This window comes from Cavia porcellus, unplaced genomic scaffold, assembly GCF_034190915.1.
Source record: "Cavia porcellus strain 051 isolate PalLab524CR breed Dunkin Hartley unplaced genomic scaffold, mCavPor4.1 scaffold_13, whole genome shotgun sequence".
In the NCBI taxonomy this organism is placed as follows: domain Eukaryota; kingdom Metazoa; phylum Chordata; class Mammalia; order Rodentia; family Caviidae; genus Cavia; species Cavia porcellus.
Window position 1 is genome coordinate 41,841,710 of NW_026947496.1, and position 25,167 is coordinate 41,866,876.

At 39.7% G+C, this 25,167-nt stretch overlaps 1 protein-coding gene across 1 annotated transcript in view; it reads right to left on the bottom strand.

Moving 5' to 3' along the window:
- Positions 1–23,748, bottom strand: part of Pitrm1 (pitrilysin metallopeptidase 1) — a 76,002-nt gene extending 52,254 nt beyond the window's left edge. The window contains exon 1 of the mRNA XM_013156460.3: positions 23,708–23,748. The gene's annotated coding sequence lies outside the window, so the exon portion shown is untranslated. The remainder of the gene's footprint in view (positions 1–23,707) is intronic.
- Positions 23,749–25,167: the final 1,419 nt, after the last annotated feature.

Below are 25,167 nucleotides of genomic sequence, written 5' to 3' on the forward strand. Positions count from 1 at the left end.
ACACAACACATTACAACTCATTTACCATAATACAGGAATATTCTGGGGATAAGGGGAGAGGGCTTAAGCAGAGCAAGTAAAGTTAAAGATGGTAAACAATTTCTTTTAAGTGAATCTTTTTAAAACTAGCTTACTTGACAATGTGTGACTTAATTCATGTAACCAGTCATGCAGTAAATGCCATCAGCCTTGTACTTCTGCAAATTATATTTAACCTGCACCCTAAGGTGACTCGCGGCTGGTAATTTGTAACTGATTCAACCAGTCTGCTAGCATTAGATCAATAAATATTGCCTTCTAGACTTCACAGTGCAAAGAGTCTTCCATTTGGTTTGATACTGGTTTTTCTGCAACAAAAGATGGAATATTTTTCTTAAAGATTGGAAACATGGGGGCTGGGGATTTAGCTCAGCGGCATAAGCGCCTGCCTTGCAAGTAGGCAGTCGTGAGTTCGATCCCCAGTACTGATAAAAAGGAAAAAAACCAAAAAAAAAAAAAAAAAAAAAAGATTGGAAACATGGCAAGGATGCACGCTTTTACCACTACCACTCAACATTATGCTGAAATTTCTAGCCAGGGAAGCTGACAAGAAATAGAAATAAAAGGCATTCAAAATTGAAAGAAATATAACTATTCCTTTTCATAGATCACATGATCCAATACATGAAAATTCTAAAGAATTCACAAGACTTAGTAAACTCAATGAAGATGCAATATACAAAACCAGTACACACACACACACAAAACACTTGTTTTTCAATAAGTGTGTAATGAACAATCCAAAAAGAAAACTAAGAAAACAAGTCCATATGAATAGCTCAAAGCTAATAAAATGCCAAAGAATAAATTTAACCAAGCAATTAAAAGACTTGCACACTGAAAACTATCAAACTGAAAGAAAATAAACACATAAATAAATGGAAAGGTCCTTAGTTCATGGATAGGAAAGACAATATCACTAAAAATGTCAGCCCTAAATAAAAAAGCTATGCATTCAACATGGCCTCTATCAAAACTGTAACAACTTTGTTTAAAAACAAATCCAGAAACAGAGAAGTTAATGCTCATATTTCTATGGAATTTTAAGGAGCTTCAGATGACCAAAATAATCCTGAAAAAGAACAAAGTTGGAAGACTCAACATTATTCAGCCATAAAAAGGAATGGAGTCCTGACACATGCTGTAGCATGTGTCTCTCACACGGGTCAGCTGAGTAAAACAGCTCTCCAATCCATCTACCCTGTGCTACACAAGTGAACTAAGCCAGTTACACTAGAATTAATAAGCAGAATATTAAATTCATAGAGATTGAAAGTAGATCAGTGGCTCCTTGGACCTGGTGTAGGTGCTATGGGGAACCATTGCATGATGATCACAGAGTTTCTGTCTGGAGTCACAGAACAAATTTTGAAGCAGATAGCTGTAATGGTTGCTCAACAATATGAATATAATATCACTGAATTACATACTTAAAAATGGGGAAGATGGTGTTTTAGTTATTTTCTCATTGCTGAGACAAAATATACAACCCTGAAAGTTGAAAGGAGGAAAGGTTTATTTTGGCTCACAGTTTATAGAGGTCTGAACAAACCTACATGGTTAATATGGGATTTATAGTACAGACCAGACTGTTTTCAGTGATTTAAGACGTGAGGCCTTCATCATCTCTTGCAGTCTATGCAGCCAGCAACTGCAGGAAGACACAGGCATACGAGATCATAGAAGGTAGAAGGTGCCCTACTCTGACTTAGGTCCATGCCATCCCCGGCTTGAAAGTCATGGGACAGCAGTGCCTCCAGGCAGTTGGTGTGGAAACAGTTTCCACAGTCTCAGACTCCTGAATCTCTGGCTTCTGTAGGGATGAATTCTACCCTTGTGAATCCTGTTGCGGTTGTGACTCCTGCTTGGGTGGCTATAGCCTTGATAGGGTGTTTTGAAGCCCAGCTGACCAGCTGGTTCCTGATTCTGAAACCCTCCTCGGTTGTGGTGATGTCTTGGAATCTAACTCTGGAATGTCTTCCAGCCTGGCTTTGCAGCTTGGATCTGGGACTTTACGGATGCTGACTGGTTCTTCCCAGCCTGATAGCCAAGTCGTTTCCTCCAAGGAAGGTCGTGACTATTAAAGATGTCTCTCAAGTCCAGTGCTGGGTTCTGTGCAAGGCAGACAGAAGTGAATTGGGGTTCCCACGGAGGTTTTGGACAAGGCAGATGCCTCACTGTAGTGGATCTGGGGTTCCCTGTACCACATTGAGTCTGCACCTCTCGGTCTAATCCCCCAACTTTGACAAAGATTTTTCCTTCCGGTGCTAAATCGGTGTTGGAGACCACCAGAATGGAAGCAAACATTCCTCCTGGAGGAGGGGAAGCGGTAGGAGTCCTGAGTGGTGGAATGCACGGGCACAAAATGCTGCAGGGCCTGGTCCTCTGCCAGGCAATGGGAGCAAGGCGCTGCTTCCCTGCATGGGTAACATACTCGTACTTGGCTTGGCTGTCAGTATGAGAGACAGCAGCCCCTCCTCCCAGGGCAGCTCTCTCCTTTGCCCTCAGACTTTGGGTTCCCAGGATGCTGGCTGCCCAGGGCTGTGTGTTCGCTTCAGGCTTGGGTTGCTTGTGCTGCAATCAAAGAGAAACGAGCGTTCATTTCCGGGAAGTTCAGGCAACGCTCTCACACGGCACAGCTGAGTAAAAACAACTCCCCAGTCCATCTACCCAACAGTTTCCTGGGAATTGTCAGAGTTCAGGCTGCTATGCCTAACCATTGCCGGGACCCACACACAACCTGCTTCCTCCATCCTCAACTACCAGTGACGTGCTGCTCTGTGAGTTCTGCATATTCGCAGGTACAGCTTGCTCAAGGAAAACAAAGTTTGATGCCTGTAACCACCTGTTCTCATCTGCCAACTTTCAAGCCCCTACCCTAAAGGGGCTGCAGAAGTTGTGGTGTTCAATACATTGACAAATAACTTTCAGAGAACATCTACAAACCTGGCTTTATTGGTCCAGTGACCTTGAGCAAAAGGCTCCAAAATGCTCCAAAAATGGGCTCCAAAAATACTCAAATTCCCAATCCAGACTCCAGAGGACTGTCCTTTGATTGGCCCGTCAGTGCTCAGATGCAGTGTAAATACAAGCCCAGCCCTCCAATAGCTGCTGGAGTTGTGTATAGACAAACTCCCTAGGGAGAAGCAGGAAGGTCTCTGCACTGACCCTGAGAGTAGAACCCTGGAAATGTTCAAATTCCTGTTTAAAACCATCTCTTTGCTTGGTAGAATGTCAAATCTCTCCAGTTTCCAGAGCCAAGCGGTATAAGGTACAGTTTCCTGGGAGGGAGCTATAGAAGTTAGAACATTCTAGGGCTGGGGATTTAGCTCAGGCAGTGGCTTAAACACCTGCCTGGCAAAGTGTAAGGTTATAAGTTTGATCCCTGGTACTACACACACACACACACACACACACACACACACACACACACACTGAAGTTGGGACCTATTGTGCCTGAAAAAACTCCTTGCTAAAAAGAATCAGCAGCTCTGGATGCATAGCTGGGAAAGGCTCAGTGATTACCTGAATTTCTATTTAAGTTCCTCTAGATCTGTTGTCTGACATTAGTATGTATATGTACTAATTCCCCAGGATGAATATAATTATTCTGTATCACTACGTATACGACAAAAATATTTTGTCAGTGAAAAAGAGAATCATAAAAACAAAAATAAAACTTATTTGCTTATGTTCTGATAACATATGAGAAAGTATGGGTAAAAGTCATTTTGTTTATAAAGTCATCCCATCAATGCCTCATTCCACAAACAAAACTGTGTGAAAGAGGAAGGGCTATAATTTAAAGTACTATCAATACTATCAACAATGGTGCACGTGGACCATCTTGAATCTGTTTGCTATACAGATAGAAATGTAAAGAATATATATATTTTTAACTCCAAATAAACTTCACTGCTTCAGTCCCTTGATGAGGACATTATTCTGCTAATATATACATCTGCTTGGAATTTGGTCACATTCAATCAGCATTTAGTGAATCCCCTAATTTGGACATAAAACAGTGCTAGATATCATTGACTATTACAGATGCAATGATATCCACCTAAGTTGATATAGATAAATTAAAACTAGAAACTATAAATGCTTACTGGAATAACTTACGAAGTAGGGAATGCTTTCAAAAGCTTCCTGTGGATCAATGGAAAAGTTAGGAAACTATTAACAGTGCAATTAGGTGAAGAACTTGCTGACATGCTAGATGAAGAGGTAGAAAAACATACTGAAGACCACTGAAAGATGTTAACAAATGAGAAACTGGAAGATCTCACTGAGATGAAGAAGAAACTGAAGCAGAACTGGCCATGTCAACATAGCCCAAATCCACCAAAGTGTTTCAGATTCTATAAGCATTAAAAGAAAAGTTATGGAATATGATTCTCAGGTGGAAAGCGGCATTGAAGTCAGCTGTATGATCACAGAAGGATTACAACCTCTGTAGCAACCCTTGAATAAGATGAAAAGGACAGCAACTTCCGCCTACAATGTTCTTCAGATAAGTTTCAGCAAAATAACCCTATCAAGCAAAAGTGTCATCATCTGCGCCTGACATTCAACCATCAATATTGTTAAGGCTTGATGATCCAGGATCATCTGAGGTAGATAGCCTTTCTCCTGATGTATTATCAAAAGATCAATAGTAGCTATCACAATGCCTCCATCATGTAACCTGCTCCATCTCAACTCACAGGTAATAGATTATAACACATCATTAAAGAAGGAAAATGAAGACATTTCAATCAGATATTTTTGAGAATAGCCAAATAACTTTTATTACAGTATTTTTGGTAATGCTCAATGTTACTATTGTGTTGTTAATCTCTTTTAGTGCCTCATTTAAAAATTAAACTCACCATAGATATGTATGCATAGGAAGAACCACAGTAAACAGAAGAAGTGGATGGGGGTCTTGAAACCTATCCCTTAGAAGTAAGGAGAGATTACTTTATACTTATAAAATCTATTTGCTCCTCCGAATTCTCTAGACTACTCTTCCTTTATGATGATCATCCACATTGATGACATGAGATATTAGTTCCTAATTCTGCTATTTAAAAAAAAATCTATTTAACTTCAGCAATAAAATATTATACTTCCTGGCCTCCTTACCTCACCAGCATGCTTTGTACTTCACTTGAATGACTGTATGGCTGGTAACACATTGTGGGCTCAAAGGTGTGTTCCTCAAAATTTTAAAGATATTTCATCTTTTTTTTTTTTTTTTTACCGGTACCAGGGATCGAACTCACAACCATGTGCTTGCAAGGCAGGCGCTTATGCTGCTGAGCTAAATCCCCAGCCCCAATATTTCATCTTTTTGCATTGTTTGCTTACGGTATTGCTCATGAGAAATCTGATGTGAATCTCATTCTAATTGCTTCTTTCACAAGAATGTGTCGAGCTATATTCCCCCACTCTAGTAATCTTTTACCTTTCAGATAATAATTTAAATATTTTTGTGATCATGTACAAAGAAAGACCTAGGAAAGTTAAGAAAATTCATTGTTTCCATAGCATTACAATGCCATAAATTATTCCAAATGTGAATGTATACAGCCCACCAGTATATATGTTTATCTTTTGACTTGCAGCAATTTGGCATGCAAAATTTTGGCCCCTTGAATCTATTTTGCTTCTTATAAGAGTGGATTCCACAAGGGAGTCTAGAGTAATTTATTACATAACCAGTCTAGTCTTTTTCAATTTTAAGGTAAGTCCTATAAACAAACAGTATTAGGTCAGGATCTAGTATGGGAGTATCCAAATAATCTGTCCTGGAGTTAAAGAATCATGAATTTTCTGGATTTGGCATTAGGTTAGTGAGTAGAAGCACAAAGACAAAAGAATAACATGTCATGGTTTGCCAGTGAGCTAGTTGGAGTTGGGAGTGCTTCCAGTTAACAGAGATTATACTACTATACTTATTCTATCTTCAGATTTGAAGGTGATCCTATTACAACACTGAAGATGCTTTGACTGATTTAGTTAAAACTTCAACTGATGTTAGGCAAAAACAAGGAGTCTAGAATACTGGATTAATTGATGCCTTGTAGCAAGTAATATGTTTTTGGTACACAGGATTGTTGTGTGAGTAATTCCTAAATTTTTGCACTAACATACAAAAAGAAAGATAACTTAGGAGACTCAAGTAAGGTGACTGACATTCTGAGATCGCTGAACACCTTTGCAGTTTCTGTGTTCCAGGGTAATGGTTCTGAGTTGTCTGATGTAGTCAAAACAATTTTTTAAATCTCATGGTTTTCACTCCACCTCATCCACAACTCCTGCATGCAGCCATGCTTAGATGTACAAGTGTCCAATGAGTGTACTGTTTTCTTTCTCATTTTAGAGGAATATTTAACAGTGTTTCCTTTTTATCTTAACATATTTTATATTTATATATGTAAATTAGCATAGTCAAATTGGTAAGAGATTGTCTTAGTTACTTTTTTTGTTGCTGAGACAAAATACTCAACAAAGTTGAAAGAAAAAAGGTTTATTTTGGTTCACACTTTGTAGGGGTTTGAGTCCTTACTTTGTTGGCTCCAAGGCAGGATGGCATGACAGAGGGCATGGCAGAGAAGAAACAGTTCATGCCATGACAGGCAGGAAGCAACAGAAAGAGGCGGGAAGCAGCAAAGAAAGCCTCCCTCTCCTTTTTATCCCATCCTGGATACAATCTTTTTGGGTGGTGCCACCTACACGCAGGGTGGGTCTTCACATTATTTACTCCCAGAATTATGCTAAACCAACCATGGACTAATTTAGTATCATGTACCTTTAATCCCAGTATCACACATCCTAAATCCAGCCAGCTCTCAAATGTCCCATCTATATAGTACATGAGGCTTTGGGGGATGGCGGGGTACATCTAGTTATAAGCCATAATAGATCATACTTAAAGAGCTATTATATAATTTCTTAATGATTTTGGTACTTAAGAGACTTTATATATTTAGTCATGTTTGGAGAACTTATCTGAAACATTTCCCTCAGCAAATGAACATAACTCTTCCATGAGATAGGTTGGTTTCTTCCATTTTTTGCAGTACTATGATTGAATCCAGGGCCTTGTGCATGCCTGGCAAATGCTCTACTACTGAACTACATTCCACCTTTTTCCTTTATCTTTTTCTTTTCCATAATCTAAATTGCCCAGGCTGGCTTTGAATTTGTGATCCTCATGCCTCAGCTTCCTAGACCACCACACCCAGCTGCAAGAGATCATTTTAAAATCTAACTTTCAGCCAGGCATGTTGGCTCATGCCTGTAATCCCAGCACTTAGGAGGCTGAGGAAGGAGGGTCACTGCGAGTTCCAAACCAGCATAGGATACAAAGTGAGCTCAAGGCCAGACTGAACTGCAGAGAGACCCTGTCTCAAGAAAATAAAAATAAATAAAACCTAGCTGTCCCTAAACTCTATGTGGAAAAACTGTTCAACAATTTGTGAGTTATGGATAGAAACATCTCTAGTCTTTAGGGGTTTTGCAAGCTTGTGTCTGCTAGATTTCTTGGATCTATTCTGAAGTTGCCAGGAAGGAGAGACCCCCTGTCTTTTATTACCACTTTTATAAAACCCACCTTTTACCATCCCTTAACTAAGATCTTAGAAAACATGTTGTGTGATATTCCTAGAATAATGAAAATTAGCACTTTTTCATGTGTAACAATCATGTAGTATCAATAGTTCAATAGTAGTTGTATTTTTAGATGGGTAGATGAAGCACTTTTTGTTTGTTTGTTTGTTTTTTTGTCTTTTTCCTTTTTATCGGTACCAGGGATCGAACTCACGACTGCCTACTTTCAAGGCAGGCGCTTATGCCACTGAGCTAAACCCCCAGCCCCTGGCACTTTTATAAAATTTCCAGGGTATAAAAGCAGTGAGCAACATCCTCAGCCTTTTTTTTTTTTTAATTTTGACCCAGAGTCTGATTTAAATTGCCCAGACCGAGACCAAACTCGCCATCATCCTGCCTCAGTCTCTCAGAATGCTGGTGTTATAGCCATAGGCCACCAAGTGCAGGTTAGCCAAATGGTTTATAACCTCCTTTGTTGTTTTTCAGTTGTACAACCATTTCATGTTGATTTCAGGGCTCTAGTACCTGCTGCAGGGGTAGCTGTTACATGGCTGTAAAGTGACATGGTTTCTGCTCATGACATGAAGTATGTCTCTTGGAGTGCTTCTTTTCTACTTTAGCCATCACTTCTAGCCTTTAATCTGGGACAAGTGTCTACTTTTCATGGGATGCTTTTCAGGATGGGAACAGTTTCTCACACTTGGCCATGAGTTGCTACTCAGAAGACAAGACTGTACTTACTCATTCCAATGTTTGATGCTTAAAGGACACTTCGGTGTTAGCCAAAATGGGGTAAGAATAGAAAAATCAGTGACAAAGATAACTTTTCAGCTATTCCTACTATCGCTATTAAAGTCGTTCTTCCTGCCTTTCCATAGCTTCTGTGATAGGAGTATTCTGGGGCAATAGAGAAGCAAAAGTACAAAATGAACAGGTTTATTGATTTGAGGACGTGGGAAGGAGCACATGGCGGCTGGGCTGTCTCCTTTGACGGGAATATGGGTTATGGGACATGTAACCTTTGACTGGAGGTGGTGCTTAGGGCAGGCATTGATGGCTCGTGAAAAGCTGACTGGGAAAGGAAAAAGGAAGTTGTAATAGGGGAAGGAGGCAGTGACCTCAGGGTAAACATCCTCTATTCAGCCTCCCACAGCCATAATGTACTGTGACTTATTCTAGGGCAAAACTCTTTCACTCTGAAATTACATAATTAAAATATAGCAGACACATGGCGTCTGAAAATAAGATCCTGTAGAGCAGTGGTGGCAAACCTGTGACATGCATGCTGTAGCAGGTTGTTTGTATTATAAAAGCTCTAAAGGCTCATTGTCACTGCTCTAGCATCTATTCAGTACCTCTGTCCTAATTTAGGTAAGGAGGTATCTTTTTCATCTCTTCCACTCCAGCGTGAGCTTTTCTTCTTTTCCATTTTTTCTTGTTAGGAACTGAACCAGTACAAGTATTCCTCTTTACTGTTATAGTAATCTAACATAGGACATTATGGAGTCACTCTCTTTTCTTTATCTAGAGAGCCTAATCTAATAATTACTCAGTCCAGAGAGAGAGACCAGAATCTAAAGTCTCTAGAGGAAACAGTGATACTTCCTTCCAGAAAGAGACCTAGTCCAGGAGAAAAGTGAGTTATACATGGGCCATGGAAATTTAAAAGGTATTGGATGTGCTCCAAGGCATTATGGCATCCTGGCAAAAGAACAGGCTTTAAGTCCAAAATGTCTGAATTCAAATGTTAGACCTACTTCTTACTGTGTGATTCAGGACGAGTTAATTAACTTCTCTTTACCACAGTTTTTCTGTCTATCAAATAGGAAAAGATAATACTGTTAGGGTATAGATCCAGAATGTCCTGTGAAAGCCTCATGTGTTCAGAGACAGGGGTTTTGGAAGGGGATTAGATCGTGAGAGTGCTGTCCTCACGAGTTGGTTAACCCACTGATGCACTTCTAGCTACATGTGGCAGGACTGGCTGAAAAAGGAAGGTCACTGGGAGCAGGACCTGGAAGTATGTATCTACCTCCCTGGCTCCTTCCTCTCTCTGCTTCTTTTCTAAAAATATTTTTTTAAGTTTTTATTAATAAGTTTACAATACATAAAGATTACATTCACCCAGGAGAATTGGTACATGTACATAATACATTTTAATTCTTTTTACTTGCCCTTCTCCTCCTCCTTTCTCTGCTTCCTGGCCACCATGACAAATGTAGCTTTCCTAGCCGGCAGTGGTGCGTGCCTGTAATCCCAATGTTTGGGAGGCTGAGGCAGAAGGATCATTGCAAATTGGAGACCAGCTTAGGCTACAAAGTGAGCTCAAGGTCAGCCTGAACTGTATAGCGAGACTATCTCACAATGACCAAACAAATGAGCAGCTTTCCTCTGCTGTGCTGCTTCTATCTTGGAGCTAGTTGACCATGAAATGAAAATGTGGACCACTATTCATGTCTTGTGTAAATTGTGGGTGTCAGGTATTTTGTCCCAATGATAGGAAAGTAACTAAGATACTACCTAGCTCATAAAGTTCTTATGGAGTTTAAATTATTTAAAATGATGACAAGCACAATGTGATTATTAGCTTTTATTATCTGTAATATATTTATCATTATGGAACATCTTCTTTGCAATTTTGTTCCTTTATCAAGGTAAAGACAATTTGCTACAAAATTTTATCTATCTATCTATCTATCTATCTATCTATCTATCTATCTATCTACCTACCTATCTTTTTGAGGCAGGGTCTCCCTATGCAGTTCAGGATGTCTTGGGCTCATTTTGTAGCCCAGACTGGTCTCAAACTTGGAACAATCCTCTTGTCTCAGCCTCCTAAGTGCTAGAATTACAGGCATGCATTACCATGCCTAGCTCATGTTTAAATTATAAATGAATTAAATTTTTATCAAACTATGTGTATGAATACAATAGGCAGATCCTATAGATTATCTCCCTTAATATGTATACTTGGCAAATACTATTATTGTTTCTAATCTTGAAAAAATACTAGAAAACCCTGCATGTAAGAATATAATATGGATTCAATTAACAGTTTGCACAGCATTTCTTCATGTATATTCATAGGTGAGATTGACCCCTAAAGTTTGTTTCTTGAACTTAAGTAACAATGTTATATCAGTCTCATTTTTAAAACCTGAGTGGCTTTCTTTTTCTGTTGAGCAAGTTTTTTAAAAATAAGTATAACCTATTATCTGAAAGACAGCTAAATCATTCCTGTGAAAATATTCACAAAAGAAATTCAATAATTTATGAAAAAATGGATTCATTGTGCTTATATTATTATAACTTTCATTCTTTATATTCTCTCAAGGTTTGTTACCAATTATTTATTTATTTATTTAGGTCTTTTTGAGGCAGGGTCTCTCTGTGCAGGTCAGGCTGGCTCACTTTGTAGCCTAGGCTGGTCTAGAACTTGGAACTCACAATGATCCTCCTGCTCAGCCTCCCAAGTGCTGGGATTACAGTGTGAGCCATCACACCCAACACTTGTTAACAATTTTCATATCTTTGATTAATATGTCCCATGTTTATATGTTAACTATAAAATGTATCTCCAGGGAGAACATGGTGGACAGATAACAGCAACTACCGGAGGCTCTCTGAAAGGCTCGGCTCAGAAGTCAGGAATGATGCGGACTAAGGAGACATAAGCAGGTGGAGATATGCTCTGCTGACTCAGGAACGAACTGGGCTGAGAGAAACCAACTTGGAATGCAGTCCTGGCGCTAAAATAGGAACAGAAAAGACTCGGTGTGGAGGCTGGACCCCGCGCCATTGGAAACCGCGATTTGGGTTTCCCGCCGCTCGGCAGCTGGCTGCCTCCACAGCGGGCTCGGCAAGGAGAGACACGCAGAAGCTCTGGGAATGGGAGTCTGCGAATGGAGTCGAAAACAGGACGGACAAGGAGGCGTACACTGACTTGTGGCGAGGTGAGTGAGAGAAACTGACACTCTACCACAGTTTGACTCCAGCGGAGGACTTTCTGGGCTCGGGCAGTCCTGTAAGAGCAGGGCGCGGTGGCGACTCCAGCCACACATCCCCCTCTCGGACGGGATTGGTGAAAAGTGCCTGGCCTGCGTGACGCTGCTGGCGGACTCAGTAGGCTGGCCCAACCCAGATCCCAGAGCCTGACGGTGGCCTGGAGGCTGCCTAGTCCGTAACTCCCTGGTGCGCAGCGGTGGGCGGAACACCTAGCCAGCGCAATTTGATCAGGCTGTGGCTGACAGGCAGGGAAGCTGGGCCTCCTATATAAGCTTGCATATATATAAGGAACAGAGAATATGGGGAAGGGAAGCAACAAGAAAGGCTCCTCGGCCCCCAATTCTGAGAAACAGGCAATAGCGGACACCGCACCAATAGACATTAAGCGCCATATAGAGAGCCTCATAGACTAATTCAGGAATGAAGTTATCAACGATCTGAAGCTAGAAGTATGCAGAATAGTTAGAGAAATGCTAAGCACCACCCAGGAAAAAACAGATGGTGGAATGGAAGAACAGAAAAAGAGGGGAGAATTGTTTGATGGAGAAAACAGAGAAAGCATAGAGTATGTGAAGCAGGTTCAAAGGGACTATCAAGAAATTAAGAAGTCTATCCAAGACTGGCATAACAGCTTGAAAGAAACTAAGGACAGACTATCTGAACTGGAGGGCAGACTTATAATATGGGAGAATGAAATGAAAAACTTAAAAATAACAAAGAAACAAACAGCAATAATACAAAGACAAGAAGATGATAAGAGGAGCCATAACTTAAGGATTAAGAACATAAAAGAAGAAGTAGGGACACAAACAAGTGAACTACAAAAGCTACTCACAGAAATAATCCAGGAGAATTTTCCTAATTTAGCAAAAGGTAAAGATACTCAGATGTATGAGGCATACAGGACCCCAGCTACCTACAACCCTAACAGAGAAACACCCAGGCATATAATAATAAAAATTCCAGAAATTCAATACAAGAACAGAATATTAAAAGCTGTAAGAGATAAGAAACAGATCACTTACAAGGGAACACCCATCAGAATTATAGCAGATTTCTCTGCACAAACCATCAAATCACGAAGAGCATGGGGGGAAATAATTCAAGCTTTGAAAGATAATAATCTCCAGCCAAGATTGAGATATCCTGCACAACTGTCCCTGGAAATTGATGGAAAAACAAGGTGCTTCCAGGATAAAGAGGAACTGGGGGAATTTGCAACCACCAATTCAACCCTACAGAAAGTATTGCAGGATATTCTAAAAAAAGAAAAATACAAAGAACCCAGAAATAGTGGCGGGGAGGCCACAACGAATGGAGCAGAGCACAAAATGAAGAAGACAAACTGACAGCTACTGACAGAAAAAGAGCTCAACAGAAATGAGACAGAGAAGATTGGATGATAGGAACAGCTATTTTGGAGAAAATGATATCTTAATAGGTAATACTGATTTAGTATCATCTTGTTTTGAAGTCTCATCTAGCTTTTGTTCTTCTGTCTCCAATGGTCTAAACAGGTTGTATCTTATTGGATTTTATTATGTACAATAGTATAAGCAAAAACCTTTTAAAGACAAGGAGATTATACAGAAACCATTGTTCATTTTCTGTTAGTCAATTCTAAATACTCTGTAATGCTGTCATTCTCTTAAATGGTTTTACATTGTTTTGATATACTTAATGCTACAGTATACGAAGTTGTACTCAAGGACTTCAAGGAAAGAGTCAATATGTAACTACTTTTGGGTTGGAATTATCTGGTGGTGAAACACTATTCTGCTTAAATGGTTATGTTTTGATTTGCGCTGTTTCGCTGTTATGCCCTCTTTTTTCTCAATCTCCACTCCATTATTTACTTTTTTATTTTTATCCATTTAATTAAAGGGAAAAAATAGCAGGATATAATATAGTAACCCACTTTGACTTTCTATTATCTCGATTTGAAGCCCTGTATTACTCTCACCATCTTGTTTTTGACTGAAGTTCCCCTATTCTGTTTTGCTGGATAGTATCAGGTTTGAAAGTTTAGGCATCAGCTGTGAAGATAATGAGATTCATTATAACGCCCATTCTTGTTGACTTTTATCTACTTTTGAAGACCTACAATGTCTCCAATGTTTTGGTTTTGTCGGTTTTGTTTTTTACTGTTTTGTTCAATTGTATTATAACTAATGATATAGGCAATTCTATTAGAGAGAGCGGGAGGCATTATGGTAACCATTGTTGATCACCTTGTATTATGTTTTTATATTATCTATTATGTCCACCCTTTTGACTTGACCGATTCTGTTCTGTTATGTCTCATTTGGTTTTACTCTCTTCCAAAAAAGCAATAAGAACCGTGGGAGCAATGAAACTCAAAATGTGTAATAGTCATTGTACAAAAGAGAGGAAAAGAAAGTGCTCTAAACTATATAACTGCATGTATATTTAAGTGTATAAGATAGAAAATGTTATCACAGAGTTTTATTGGATCATTGAACAGAACTGATTGCAGTATCATTGTTGGAATGTCCACTCTACAAGCTTTAATTTTGTGACTTGAACAATTATTTCTAAGATGGCAATATGTAATCCATTAACTAATGATTTCCTACTGTTCATTTTTTTCTTCTGTAAATCTGTATAACTTGTACCCTTTCACTGTTTTTTTTTCTTTTCTCCTTAAATAAAAAAAAAAGAAAAAAAATGTATCTCCAACCCTAAACCCTAAGACTTATAGTAAATTATCTAGTGATTTGTTACACATAATCTTCTACATAGTTTCTGGGAACTTTACATTTAAGGTGCTCAGTACTACAAAGCAAAGGATTGCAAGGATGCAGATAAGAGGCATCCAGCACTGGCCCATTGCTCCAAGTTAGAGTCAAAGCAAAGGTGTATGGCAGCTTATTGAGGTGGGTGATGGTGGGAGAGTGCTAGGTTGCAATAGGGAAATACTCAAACGATTTGATTTTTTTTTTTTTTTTTTTTTTTGTCTTTTTGGGACAGGATCTCTCTATCCAGTTCAGGCTGGCCTTGAGCTCACTTTGTAGCCTAGACTGGTCTCGAACTGGCAACAATCATCCTGCCTCAGCCTCCTAAGTGCTGGGATTATAGGTATGAGCCACCACGCCCAGCTGAGATTTTTGACAGTAAAAGAGTGGAATAAGGCTGGGGTTATATAGCTCAGCAGCACAGCACCTGCCTGGCAAGCACGAAGTCATGAGTTCAATTTTCGATACTAAAGGAGTGGAATAGAGCACCCCTACATGCAGGGGAGATGGGAGTGCCCCTGTAACCAGCTCACCTGTAACCCTGTAATCCTATAACTAGGATTACAGGTGAGCTGGAGCCTCAGTAAGATCCATCAATGCAGTATTTGTATCCTACAGACATATGGTCTAGTAAGAGACCTGGAATCTGCACAGCAAGCGGGCTCTGCAGTTCTCCACACTTCACACCATATTCTTGTGGTATTGTAACTGGGACCCATGTGGGAGTAAAAGGCCCTCACCTTTTCCTGTCTCTGGGAATCTTGAGGCAGTATAACTACACTGGCTCAGAGGGAGTCTGCCTCAAGAGTCAGTCGTGTAGCCCATACCCAGACCTTCTGAGAATTAATTCTGTGTGATGGGACCAGACTGCAACACGGAGGACAAAGGAAAGTCTGGGCACACTAGAATTGTGGAAGGTGAATGCTTTAGGTACCGTTGCCCCAGGCAGCTCTTTTATGACTCCACTGCTGCCCTCTATCTGCCAGGGTGGCTAGACCAAGCCTCAGCCCTGCCTTCAGAAAGCACAGCCCCAAAAGCCCCAGAAATTCTAGGAGTTCTGAATTCCACGTTAGCTCCCTAAATAGCTGTTGGAGTTAGACCTTCCCCTGAAATGCGTAGCCCTGGGAAGCTGCAGACAGCATCAATGCCAGGCTCCACCATCGGTGCTGGGGTTTTCCCCACCATGGTAATACACAACCCAAAAGCTCTGCAGAGAATCTTTACTTGGGGGCTACACTTTCTACCTTCTTCAGCAAGCAAAAGAGCTGAGAGGAGTAGCTTGAACTAGGAATCACTCCTGCTAGTCACCAGGAAAGAAGCACAGAGGGCAGAAAAGGAGGTGAATAAACACCCAGCCTTTGTGTGTTCTAAGTACGCAGCCTAAAATGACTCAGGGAAACCCGGTCCCCAGAGATGGAGTATTAACTCTCATTCTTTCTTTCCTTAGTGGGGGGAAATTTTTATTTCCTATTAATACTTTTATTTGGTATGTCTGTTTTTTATTTGTGTGGAGCTTTTCTTTCTCACTTGGCTTTTTCAATTTTTAATCTTTCTGTACTTTTCTTCCCTTTTATTTTCATCATTTCATTTCGTTTTCTTTTTTTCCTCTTTTCTCCTCTTCTAAATTTCCCCTCATATTTCTTCTCATTAAATTTTTTCTACTGTCTTTTTAACTCTTTATTATTTCTCACATAAGTTTTTGTTTTACTACTATATGTTTATGCTACATAATGTTTACATTCCTTGTGGGGAGATGGTACAGGTACGTAATACATCTTAATTCCTTTTTTAAAATCTCTTTTCCTTTCCTTCTATCCCCCTTCCATCCATCTCTTGATCTCTTTTTTTGGTACATGTTTGTAATAATGTTTACACTCCATGTGTGAAGTTGGTACATGTACATAATATATCTTAATATTTTTTTATCACTGCCAGGGATTGAACTCACGACCGCATGCTTGCAAGGCAGGCACTTATACCACTGAGCTAAATTCCTAACCCCCAGCCCCTGTATCTTAATTTTTTATCATCTCCTTTTCCTCTCTTCCTTTTGATCCCCCCTCCCTTTTTTTTTTTTTTTTTTTTTTTTTTTTTTTGGTACTGGGGATTGAACTCAAGACCTTGCGCTTGCCAGGCAAGCACTTGTGCTGCTGAGCTAATTCCCAGGCCCTCCCTTTTTCCTTTTAAAAAGATCTACCTCTCTACTTCTTATTTTGCTTTTTATGTATACTCTGAGTTTCTTATATAAGAGAAAGCATGTGATATTTAAACTTGCATTTCTGATTTAATTTCACTTAACATTATGGTCTCTTGCACCGGGGATTTAGTTCTGCCTTGAGTTTGATCCCCAGTACTGAAAAGGAAAAGAATTATGGTCTCTTTAACAAAGAGTTCTAGAAAAACTATATATTTACAAGTAAAGACTAAAACCAAATTGAGACTTTTGTGTATCACCCTACATAAAATCAGCTCAAGAGCTGGGCATGGTAGTGTACACCTGTAAACACTTGTACACTTGAGAGACTGAAGCAGGAGGATCGCTGCAAGTTTGAGGCCACATTGTGAGGTCAAGGCCAGTCAGAACTACACAATGAGAACATGTCTCAAAAAAAAAAAAAAAAACCCAACTCAAAATGGATCAGATACCATAATGTAAAAAAGCCTTTGAAACTACTAGATGATAATATAGGGAACATGTTAAGATATACTAGCACAAGAAATGAATTTCCAAACAGGACTCCAAAAGGTTAGGAAAAGAAAGGCAAGAATTAACCAATGGGAAATAAAAAGCTTATGCACAACAAAGAAAATAATCAACAGATTCAAGAGGCAACCTACAGACAGAAAAATTTTTGCTAACTAATTTAATAGAGGATTAATAACCAAAATACATAAAGAACTGAAAAAAACTTATTAAAAGAACAATCCAAGCAAGATGGGCAAATGATCTGAACAGACAATTCTCAAAACAAGTACAAATGGCTACTAAATACATGAAAAAAATGCTCAACATTTTTATCCATCAGAGAAATACAAAACAAAACTACACTGAAATTCCATCTTGCCCAAGTCTGAATGACTATTTTTTTTTAAAATGGGACTGGGGCTGAAATTCAGTGGTAGAGTGCTTTCCTAGCATGCACAGAGCCCTGAGTTCAATCCCCAGTACTACCAAAAATAAAATAAAATGTTGGTGAGAATGTACTGAAAAAGAAATCCTTGTGGTGGGAATGTAAATTAGTTCATCTGTTATGCAAAACATGGAAGTGCCTCAAAAGTAAAATTGGAATCACCATATGATCTAGCTATTTTGCCTGAATATCTATCTATCTGAAGAAAATGAAGTCAGCATACAAAAGAGGTACCTATATATATCCCATGTTTATTGCTGTACTATTCACAATAACTATAATATCAGCCAAGGTTAGCAGATGAATCAATAAAGAAAATATGATACACATACACATGGAGTGTTCAACTATAAAGAAGGATGAAATCATATCATCTGCAGGAAAACAGAATGAGAGGATATCATCTTAAGAAAATTAAGGCAGAAAAAGACAAATATTGGATGTTTTCTTTCCTATGTGGAAATTAAGAAAAAAACAGAACTTGAAAGCAGGAGAGGGGGCTGGGATACAGCTCAGTTGCACAGTGCCTGTTTGGCAAGCAGGAGGTCCTGAATTTGATTCCCGATACCCCTCCAAAAAAAGTAAGTAAAACAAGTAATAAATTTTTAATAAAGACAATCTTGGGTTAAATTCTTTTCTAATCAAATAAGAGCTTTTATAAGCCTTTGCCTACATTAATGCAGAAATAATTAGTAGGTTTCTCTATAAATTGGTAAAGTCTGGACAGTTATTTATAAAAATGACACACTTGTCTACCAATGGACCACATTACGTCAAAAAGCACTGAATTCAAAGCTGTCAACATCAGTTTCAGATTTCTTTAAAAGGCATGTACCTATAATAACTAGCACTTGGTTGACTAACAATACTATTGCAACACCAATAATCCCATTCTATACTTATACAATACTTTAAACTAAAAAGTGTTCATGAATACTACCATATTTAATTCTAGCAAAAGAAATTGGCAGCACAGATTTTGTGCTGTGGGACGTGTGTTTGTATATGCGCATGGGTTCATGTATGTGTGTATTCAGGGGATGCCTGGGGATTGAACCCAGGGCCTTGCACATGCTAGGCAAGCATTCTAACACTGAGCTATATCCTTAGTCTTTTTTATTTTGAAACAGGATCACACTAAATTGCCCAGATTGGCCTTGAACTTTCCAGCCTCCTGCTTCAGGCTTAAGAGTAGTTGAGATTTACAGGTATGTGCTGCCAAACCTAGTTTAGCATGTTTTTAAATGGGTTCTTCAGGGCACTTGCATAGCTGTAATTTAACTGCTAAACTAAGCACTGGGTATGATGGCACATGCCTATAACCCCAGCACTTGGGAGGCTGAGGTAGGAGGATCAGTGCCAGCCTGGACTACAAAGTGAGTTCAAGGTCAGTCTGAATTTCATAGCAGAAACCCTGTCTAAAAAAAGACTAAATAAATAAATAAACTCAGAATACTAGAACCCATTGTTCTTCCCTTGAACAGGGCTCTTCTGCTACTTAAGACCAAAAAGCTCTGTTACTGAAGCAATGTTACTGAATTTTTTTCCTCTGCTTTAACTTATATATATGAGGATATAAAGTGAGGGAGGCATCTATGTTACTTTCCAGTACTGTACTTAGGATGCCAACCTTACACAATCTTCTTTGTCACATTAACCTTCCCAATAGATAGTGACCAAAAAAAATAAGATGCAAACCACATGTGTAATTTTAAATTTTCTGGTAGTTACATTAAAAAAGGAATGAGAAACAGGAAGAATTAATTTAATAATATATTAAGTTAATATATCCAACATATTATTTTAGTATCTAATAAACAGAAAATTTCTAGAAATTTGCATTTCTGTGTTATACACCAAATCTTTGAAGTCTGGTATCTTACCAGAGATGTAATATAGTACATCTCCAATAGCATGACTACATTCCAAATGCTCAGTGGTCATTTCCGACCTAGTAGTTTCAATATTGAACAATGCAGTTTTAAACATTCATTAAAAGCTCCCATGTTATTTCTTGCCAAAACACAATGCAGGTCCATGTTTATAAGCCTATTCTTGATCCTCCCATACTAAGTAGCCTCAGACAAGACTTAGCCTAAGTCTTCCTACCTCACTCTTCAACTTTCTTAATGGAATTGTTAAATTGCCTGTTCTGTATTCAAGGAGGATATTTGGAATTTGAAGAGTATAGGGAGCTCTCCTGAGACCTAGAAAGTGACCATTCTAGTATTTCCAAAGCTGTTCTAGTGGAGTTCAGTTTGTTTGTCTGTTTTTTGTGACAGGGTTTTGCTAGGCAGTTCAGGTTGGCCTTGAACTCACTTTGTAGCCCACACTGGCCTCAAACTCAAAAGTGATCCTCCTGCCTTAGCCTCCCAAGTTCTGGGATTACAGGTGTGCACCACCGTACACAGCATCAGTTCTTATAACTCTGTGAAACTGAAATGGGTAACAAAAGGTCTGCCTTTCTCTTACAACTGCCAATTTCCATAGATTAAAACAAATTGATTTCAATTCTTTTTTTTTTTTTTTTTTTTTTTTTGTCTTTTTGAGACAGGGTCTCTCTGTGCAGTTCAGGCTGGCCTTGAGCTCACTTTGTAGCCTAGGCTGGTCTTGAACTCACAATGATCCTCCTGCCTCAGCCTCCCGAGTGCTGGGATTACAGGCATGAGCCACTACGCCCGGCTAATTCTTTACATCTTAATTATGCTATTTCACCAAATTCAGTAATCAAGTAATTCAGTAATCTTCTTAAGATCTTAAGCAGTCTAAGTTTGAATATTCTAAAATTAATTACTGTAGTATTGTACTAACAGCATTCTTCTCATTTCTACCACGTGAGTCAACCGGCTACTTTAACAATTTGATTTTATTTTCTTGGTTTTGTTCGTTTGTTTTGGTACCAGGGATCAAACTCACAACCTATGCTTGCCATGCAGTCACTTGTGCCACTAATCTAAATCCCCAGCCCCTTACTTCAACAATTTGAGGTTGAACACTTTCAGTTCCACCCTTGTCTGATTTCCTTAAATTCAAAGATCACACTCAGGACTGAAGATGCAGCTCAGTGACAGAGAACTTTCCCAGCATGCATGAGGCCCAGGTTTGATCCTCCATACCCCACAACAAAATAATGACAAAATAAATTTCACACTTAGGCTTTAAGAGATGTGATAACTTGGCAACTTTTGATGCTCAATGCCCATATCTCACCCAAAAGTAAAAATGTGAACAACCAGTGAGACTTACTGTTCTGAACGATATATATAAGTTTCTTTAGGAAATATTTTTCTGATCTATCAATATAAGTTCTCCCATGTTACATATCAATATCACTACAGTATAAATAAGATCTTCCTCTTTCTTCCAGAGTGGTGTAATCTGGCTATTTACTTACAACCAAATGAATGCTTCCACCAATTCTCAAATGTGGAAGACGAGAGAGCATGACCACTGAAAGAAGCTTCACTATGAACTTAAAACATGAGGAGTGGGGATAAGAAATTAAGAAATTCAAATTTTCAGATTGAAATAAATTGTCAATAAAATACTAATGGAAATATACCTGAGTGTAGTGTTGTACCTTGGTAATTCCAGCACTTGCGAGGCTGAGGTAGGCAAATCACCATGAGTTTAAGGCCAGTCTGGCTACATAGTGATTTCAAGGCAAGCTTTTTAACTATAAAGCAAGACTCTGCCTCAAAAATCAATCAATCAAATGAACTGCAAACAAATAAACTTATATTCTGTAGCCTTGTTCCATATACAGATGCCATGTAAATTCCTAGAGAGCCTACTTGCAGAGATACAGCCATGTCCATCATTTAGAAGGAGAAACTATGCCAGCCGTTATCTCCCAATTAATTCATAATCCAAGAAAGGAAAAACACAGTGGAAAGTTCAAGCTAAAGACAGTAGCCTGGAATCTAGACTTTATATCTGCCATGAAATTCTAAAACCCCAGAATCTTTTCCCAAAGTGTCACCTCACTTTTCTCTTGAATGTGCTATCTCCTGTCAGATTTACCAACCCGGATATTCTTCCTCACTCTCTTGTCTTCCCAATTCTGGCCTCACTTCATGAAGCTACAAGTACCTGTAAGCAAATGACTCAGTCCTCAGGCTGAGTAGAAATGTCCGGAATGTAGTCCTATCTTATCTTGTCAAGAATGTTGGGGGCTGGGGATTTAGCTCAGCGGCACAAGCGCCTGCCTTGCAAGCAGACAGTTGTGAGTTTGATCCCCGATACTGATAAAAAGGAAAAAGACCAAAAAAAAGGTTATCTGCTATTAGTTTTCCTGAGGTATGCAGAGTGACCAACAGCATCATAGGGAGGAGGTGGTAGGTAACAAAATCCAGATACACACAGAAAGTCAGGTGGTACAAGTAACTTCTAGTGGTTGAGAAACTCACAAAAATCTACCATTTTACAGCACATCAGTTACAAACAAGGAAAAATACATGTTTTATCACAATGGAGACCAGGGGAAAAGTAGTTAGCTTAAATAATACAGTAAAAAATAAAGGTTGAGAATGGTGCTAGAGTTTGAGACAAGTTCTTGCTATATAGGTTCAGTTTGCATTTGAACTAGATAGCCTAGACTGGCCTCAAAATCAAAATCCTCTTGTTACAGTCTCCTGATGCTGAGGTTGTTGGCCTATGTCATCGTAACTGGCTTGTATTTTGTTTGTTTTGGTTTTGGTACTGGGAATCAAACTCAGGACCTCACATTTGCCAGGCAGGTGCTGTGCCACTGGGCTATATCCATGGCACTGTAAATGCTTTTGTAATTATTATAAACCACATTTTGTAAAATCAGGCATAGAGTTCTGACAGGCTGCTCAGAACTATTTAGATCTTCAGAATCAAATGAAGTGCCAGTATTGTGAGAGGGGTCTACAAAAATAGTAACTTACCTTCACAAATAGTAACTTACCTCTGCCTAGCAGTAAGCAAAGCAACTTTTAAAAATGTGTACATTTTGTTAAAGGTCAAGAGAGGTACACACAAATCATTTCTGCACCTTGTATTAATGTTCTGAGAGATTTTAAGAATGCAGATTTTGAACCAGGCATGGTGGCACATGTCTATAATGCCATCACATGAGAGACTGAGACAGATGGATTGCTGTGAGTCTGAGGCCAGCCTGAACTGCATAGCGAGACTGTCTCAAAGAGACAAAGAAAAAAAATGCAGACTTTGGTTAATTTTGGTTTAAAGATTTCATTTATTTAAGCACATACCTTCTCTCAATCTTGGTAGTCTATTGTATTGTACTTCTTTTAATATATATGTCTTTTAAAAACCGATTATCAATAGTTAACATTGGAATATGTATGGTATGAAGAATAATAGTGAAGAGCCAGGTCCTTAGACATTTCACCACATATATTTTACAACTATCTTCGAAGCCAATAGATCCTTCCATGCGCTCTGTTTACTTTGCCTATCTTCCACAAGTCCTTTCATAATTAGAATTGTTTTTAATCTCCTGGGCTAGAATAGCAGTGTCCTTTTCAAAACATTGCTTAAAATCAGATTCCTTTGATGTTCCCCAACATAAAAAAAAACTTCACTTTTTTTTTTCCTTTTAGTACTGGAGACTGAACTGAAGGCCTTTACACTGTGTTACATCCCCAGATCGTTTTAAAGTTTTTAATTTTAAGACGGTCCCACTAAGTCTAGGCTTGATTCTCCTGCCTCAGCCTCCTCAGCCTCCCAGCATTCTGGTATTATGGGGAGGCACACAGTTTTAAATTCTGGAATTAAAGTAAAAGGTCAGCAAGGTCAAAGAGACAGACAATACCACATGTCTAATTGCCTGATTCTCCCAACCAGCACAGACTTGTAACCTGCACATTCCCTCTGCACACAGCCTTCCCAGGAGCTGGGACATCTTAGAATTTTTCACTTCCCACAGCCCCGCTTCCAGGAACAGCTAAATTAACTCTGCTTTATGAGGAACATTAGAAAAGATACGCTTTCCCCAAACAGGAAGACGGGGAGTCTAGGAGCTACGCAAACTCTGATCTCAAGTACCCCAACTACAGAAGCCACATGGGGGTACCCCGACGACACCCAAGGCCCAGCCTTGTCTCCTCCCGTCCCCATGGCTGCATACCAGGCCAGGCCGCCCCCACTCCACAACAGCAACCCACCCCTACCGTCCCCATCCCAGACCTGGTGCACACGCCAGGCGCCAGGCAGCCTGAGGCTCCCGGGCTTCTTCGTCTAAAAGCTGCAGGCGCCCCTTCCCCACTGACAGAGGTGGGGAGGTCTGGGGGAGTCTCTGGCCTGACCCCAGGCTCGCAGAACGCAGCGGAGAAAAGCCGAGCCCCTGGCACTGATAGCGTCACGCCGGGCGGAGCCAGCTGCCGGGCGCTCACTTAGAGGCCGGAGCCACACCCCCCGGACAACGCCCCCGCGCCTCATTGGCTAGCAGGGCGGCCTTCAGAGCCAATCCCGGGCTCCTGTGCTTGCGCAAACGCCTACCCTGGTTCTAGACCAAAGCGGTCCGGGCTTCCAGAGGCGGGACTGAGTGTGTTTGTTCAATCGGCAGTTTCCTAATAGAAGATTTGCCCATCTGCGGACAGCTAGGACACAACAGTGTAGATTATTTTACAGAAAGGACAAAACGAGGCTCATAGGAAGGGAAGAACATTCTGGAACAGGAAATTAAAATCTATATCCCGTTTTTGGTTTTGGACCTCATTATGAAACCCATCTGGCCTCAAACTGTGTTCCTCTTGCCTCCCAAGTACTGGGATTACACTCCCGTACCACCGCTCCCAACGTAATTTTTTTTTAAAAAAAAGAAACATCAAAGGCGATAAAAGGAAATGAGGAAACTTGCAAGAAAAGGAGTTCGAATAAACTAGACATGGATGTTTACAGCCGTGTAGAAATGTTTAAAATAGTTAAAACTTTCAAAAGGTGTATCTCTGAGCTTCCCACAAAATTTTATTCGACGATTTAAATTTAACTTTGCTAGTATGGTGGAGTAAGGGGTGGGTGAGATGGATCATTCCCCAGTCACTGTCAGTCCAGTCTATGCATCTGTACTCAATACTTCTAAGGTCATACCTGTGAGCCCGAGATGTTTCCCTTCTTTACTCATTCAACCAATACTCCCACGAGGCTTTCAGTGGAGTTAAAAAGATTATTAAGATACAGAGCTCTGTTTCCAGTCTAGCTCCGGACTGAACATGGTATAATAAATGGTACAAGGTGGGCATATGCAGGTGCTCTTCAAGTACAGAGGAGATTGCTTAGAATAGGGTTTAATGTCCCTTCCATTCAGCATAGGCAGGGCATGAGAGATCAGCAGTCAGGCATATGTACAGAGAGAAGGGCATGCCAAACAGAAAGCATGAGCACAGAAACCTAAGCAAAGACCTTTCTTTAGAAATAAACCTCCGTAGCCTGTCATGAGTGAAGCCACAAAAAATAATTAGGATGGGCCTGTGTGTGCCTCCTGGTAAACTGATCACTCACATATTTGATCACTAAGAATGAGACACAGTAAGTCAATATCTAGAATTTTCGGTTCTTGTACTTTGTCATTTGCCAATTGCCAACCTAGACTACAACACTGGTACAACTATGAATTGCTCATCAGGCCTCATTCTGGAATCACAGTG